The sequence below is a fragment of the Argentina silus genome (genome assembly GCF_951799395.1).
Source record: "Argentina silus genome assembly, chromosome: 3".
Classification (NCBI taxonomy): Eukaryota; Metazoa; Chordata; class Actinopteri; order Argentiniformes; family Argentinidae; genus Argentina; species Argentina silus.
In genome coordinates this window covers 27,469,892-27,474,626 of record NC_139657.1, presented here as the reverse complement: position 1 = coordinate 27,474,626, position 4,735 = coordinate 27,469,892, and the positions used below count along the sequence as shown (strand labels likewise).

Below are 4,735 nucleotides of genomic sequence, written 5' to 3'. Positions count from 1 at the left end.
CTGTGGTATATTCTTGTTCTATCACTGTAGGTTCAAACTCTAAAGTTGTTTGCACTTGTCTGTTAGTTGTATACGTGGTTACAGATTCTGGCTCTGGCTTAGGACTCGTCAACTCTTCTTGATATTTTTCTGATCGTGTTTTATACGTTGTTAGCTTCATTGACATTTCCACTTCCGGTTCCTTTGTTGTTGTCTCCAATTCCTATATTTCCTCAGTAACTGTATCTGTGAGGAATTCTAGTACTGACGACCAAAGCGTTGTTTAATCCCTAACTTTTGTATGATAAGTTTCACCGTCTTATCTACAAATTCTTTGCCATTGTCTGATGAAATTCGATCAGGAATTCCCCAGCGTGGTATCACCTCACGGCATAAGAATTTAGCAACTGACTGGGCATCTTTTCTTTTGGTTGGGCATGCTTCTACCCATCTGCTAAAGCTATCGACAACAAATCTATCGACAACAACAATATCTTTTGGCTCCTACAGGGCGAATCATATCCACGTAGTCGAGGACTAGTTCTTTCATTGGCCCATTTGGTGTTGGGATATGTCCTGGAGGAGTTAATACTCCTCTTCTAATATTGTTTTTCAAACAGATTGTACATCTACCTATGACATGGTCAATTTGTTCTAATAGGTATGGTGCCCAAAATCTGTATTCTTTTGTAATTTTCCTTCTCACTTCCCCCCTCGCTACATGGGCGAGCCCATGAGCGTCATGTATCAACAGTCCTAGCTAGTTAGGAGGTGCTACTATCAAACCCTCATTGTTCCTCCAGAGGCCTGTAGCATCCTGACTCGCTCCTCTGACAAGCCACAAGTTCTTATCTAGTGCACTTGCTTCCTCTTGCAACATGGTCAAGTCTTTGGGAGTAATTTTCTCCTTTAACTCCACTTCGTGTGTCACCAAAAGAACTGCACCTGGTCTGTCTGCTCCAGTTGGCTGGGGGATGCTCAAAAATTGTTCCATTCCCACCTGATGTGGTATCTGAAGTTTTCAGGTGATGGGAATTCTCAAGTCTTGGTTCTGCCATCCTGGTAGGTTGGTGATGGGCTGTTACCTTACCACGTCTCAGTTGTGCTCCTGAGCGGAGTCAGTTAAAAGTGAATCAAAATATGTTTAGCTAAGTTTCGCAAAGTATTCTCTTTCTATGTCTCAAGATGAGCAACATATAGCCTACTTAAAAAAGGTTTGATTTAACTTTGAAACACTCACTATCGCAAAGTTCTGAATGGCAACACTTGTTACCCCCCAAATGATTCGTCAGAGCTATTGTAGCTAACTATCGTAAACTATTTCAGTGCTGCTAGCAATTGTCGCCTTTTCCAAGTTGGAACTTCGTCGCCACAACAGTGTCCAGTGTGCTATGGATTGTCCTAAATAAACTACACGTTCCTGGCAATATTGCAACTTCTTCTGAGAGGCTTTGTGTCCTTTTTCATCATCTTGTTCTGCTTGTGGAAGAACTCCACATTGATGTCTCCACAGACAGGCAGTGGCTGGGGGAACTCAAAGTACATATGCTTGTCCCCTCGCCTTGTGTGCACTGTGTTGGACGTATGGATCTTGATTTTTAGTTGATAAACCACAAACTGTGGATCCCAATGCCAATTCCCTTCTTGAAGCCCTGAGGAATCGGGTCACTCCTGTTTTTAACGGTACTGTCCCTGCAGGTGCCTCCACTAAGCATGGGGAGCGTCTCAAACACCATTTTGTGGAAGAGCAGAGCGATGGGCTTGTATTCTAGCTGGTTCTTCAGAAAGTAGCTGTAGTAGTAGACATAGCGTCGCTGGCTTGGGATTGTGACTCCCTTCTTGTCTCTTGTCCGCACTTCCCCGTAGAAGTCGAGTGCTTCCTATGCCTCCAGGAACTTCCCTCGGTGGAGGAGATAAGTGCAGATCATGACACCGGTGAGGCCCTTCCCTGCCTTGCAGTGGATGGCCGCCACATGATGGTCATCCTCACTTAGCCACTGGTCCAGGTCTTCACAGAATGGCTTGATTAGCTCCAGCTGAGGCTGGTTGTGGTCTTCAAAGGGGTACTGTGCAACTCTGCAGTTAAACTTTGCGGTGTCGTAATGTCGCTCAGTGCAAAGATTATATATCTTATAATGATTTTTGTGTTTTGAATCCAGAAACCGTACTACATCGTCTATGTTGTTTCTGTAGACACTCTCAAGTCTTTCTGCAGGAAAGCCCATAGCAATTATATTCGGATAAATATAGGTCAAGTCCAAGTCAAACCCATCTTCCTGGTATCTCCTTTTGTTTCGGCTGACAATTTCCTTTATTATTGCAGCCATATCTGTGACAGGAGTCCTTAAGGTATTGAGCTTAAGAGAGAGTATTGTTGTCTTTGTACGAAACGCTTCCAATATGTTTCCCCCTCGCAATCCCGTTGGTGTCACCACTAGCTAATGCTAGCTAGCTCTCTTTGTGGTTGTCTGGGATCTCAGGGTTAGACGACTGCGTGATGGAGGCCATGATAGGTGTCGTCTTAACTTTATTGGAGTGTATAGCGTCTCTATGTCTTCAAAATATACTTAGTAGTAAAATCTGTGTAAAAGTTTTGTTTCTATCTAGCTATGTGTTTTTTCTTTGGCTGGTTTGCCTGTTACAGCTGAGAACTCAATCTACAGTTGAAATAAGATTGCAGGTTTAAGAGGACATTCAGTCTCTTCCTTTCTCGGTTGCAGACTTCTCTGTAGTTATAACTTTATTTTTTGGATCCTTCTTTGTCTGCTTAGACACTACCAGCTGACACCCCCCTTTCAGATTCTCTGGGCACCCCTAAAACCCCCGTTCCGGGCCCCTGTTCGGGTTCACCGGTCCCTGTGACTGTTGTTGCTGTGGCCATTGCATTCGTCCCTGGGATGTATTCATTGGAGTTGGGTATTGTCCCTTGTAGGCTTCTCCACCGCATTCACGGGCTCTTTTCCAACATGACCGGATCAGATGTCCTCTTTTCCCGCAATAGTGACACAGTCTTACGACTTGCTGGGGTTCTGGATTATAACCACCTTGTCCAGTATATCCTTGACCCCCCTTTCTCCATTTCTGAGGTTGTGGGTATGGAGGCTGAGGAGCAGCCTGTATTACTGGTGTCAATTGAGGTTGTGTCTGTGGTTGAGGCAGGTTTTGCAGAACCACAGCCTGTGTTCTTTTCTTATTCTGTTTTCTCTTGCTCAACTGCACCTGATTAAGTTTTCTGAGCGTCTCTTGGTCTTGCTCTTTCAAAGTTTGTTCTTCTTTGCAATGTAACTCCACCTGATGGGCTACGTGGTCTATGTAGATAACAATCGTGGTTTTAGTTTCTCCTGTCTTGAGTATTTGTTTATCTTCATCTTCCATGAGGTATCTTCCTTCTGTGTTGAGGATTGGTAGTTGTGGATAGCTGCTGGTGGGCGTATCCCTTTCCTCATATGGTGGTGGAGCCACAGTTGGGGATTTGTGTGAGAAAGGAGTATTCGTCTCCTTCACTAATCTCCCAGTTTCCTCTTCCAGGCTCTTATCCACTGCTTTATCTCTTATTCCTTTTACCAATGGGTTGCTCTTTTCAACCTTTTGCACTGGAGTAGACGTCTTAGCTGAAGCCGCACCCATAATTGTTGTTCCTTCAACCGTTGACTTAGCTGAAGACACTTTTCCAGTAGACACTTCCTTTGTTTACAGTTCAACTTCTTGGCTGAATGGTTGGTTACTTATTTTGTTGATTCGATATTAATCATTTATCAACACATTCAGTCACCATACCAGTGTGAAACGTTCTTGCTCTGGCTATCTTCCTATCCAGAAGCTTACTTTCTAATCTCAACCCTAGTCTTCAGCATTTTGGCGGCGGGACAATTAAGCACTCCCTTGAGGGGACTCCACTGACCCAAGTAACTCAGGTTTGTGGAGGTGCGCCCGAGACAACTGCTCTAACCACCTCCGTGCCAAAAATAACAAATTAAAATAAAAAAGGTTCAGCAAAGACACAGAGATGCCTTTGCTGCTATGCCTGTCAGCAAGTCAGTTCCACACCCCACAATCATACACCTTTCAGACTCAGACGTCCCTCACAAGGATGTTTGTCCTGTTAATGCTAGCCAAATCAATCCTCCTATAAATACTAAACAAATCACCAACCATGCTTTAATTAGAATATTCAGTTTAAATTGTGATATGATTATATCTCAGTCATGCAAAAGCTTTATATCATTTCACAGGTGATGCACACATAGTATTGTTCAAGTCGAAGCACGCAAAAATTAGAAACAGATTAGATTGCCTGTATTATACATATTCCATCAATGTCAGCATGATTATTCTGTGCACTATAATTCACTACCATTATCTGTTAGTGCAAGTGACCGATCAATGAGAGAGAGAGAGAGAGAGAGAGAACGAGAGGATCGCCTTATCTTAATTAAGCAACTAGCCAAACAATCACTCAATGGTTAATTATATTATTTTCACAATCAATGAATTTATTTATTGATTCATTACAAATCAATCACAAATAATCAATCACTAATTCAATTCAATTAATTAATCCTTGATCACAATTGACAATTGTCAGTTATCTCCAATGGAACAGCCAATTAACCAATTTAACCATATAATCAATTAACCATATTATCAAACAACTGATTGACCAATTAACCAATTACCCTATTCTTAATTAACAAATCGACCACTCAATCAAATCAATCATCCAATCAAATCATTAATCAATCAACCAATTAATCAA

General features: G+C 42.3%; 1 pseudogene across 1 annotated transcript; it reads right to left on the bottom strand.

The window, feature by feature from the left end:
* Positions 1-1,389: 1,389 nt before the first annotated feature.
* Positions 1,390-2,340, bottom strand: LOC310802256 (phosphatidylinositol 3,4,5-trisphosphate 3-phosphatase and dual-specificity protein phosphatase PTEN-like; annotated as a pseudogene). Its single transcript has one exon. The product of its transcript is annotated as a phosphatidylinositol 3,4,5-trisphosphate 3-phosphatase and dual-specificity protein phosphatase PTEN-like (transcript).
* Positions 2,341-4,735: the final 2,395 nt, after the last annotated feature.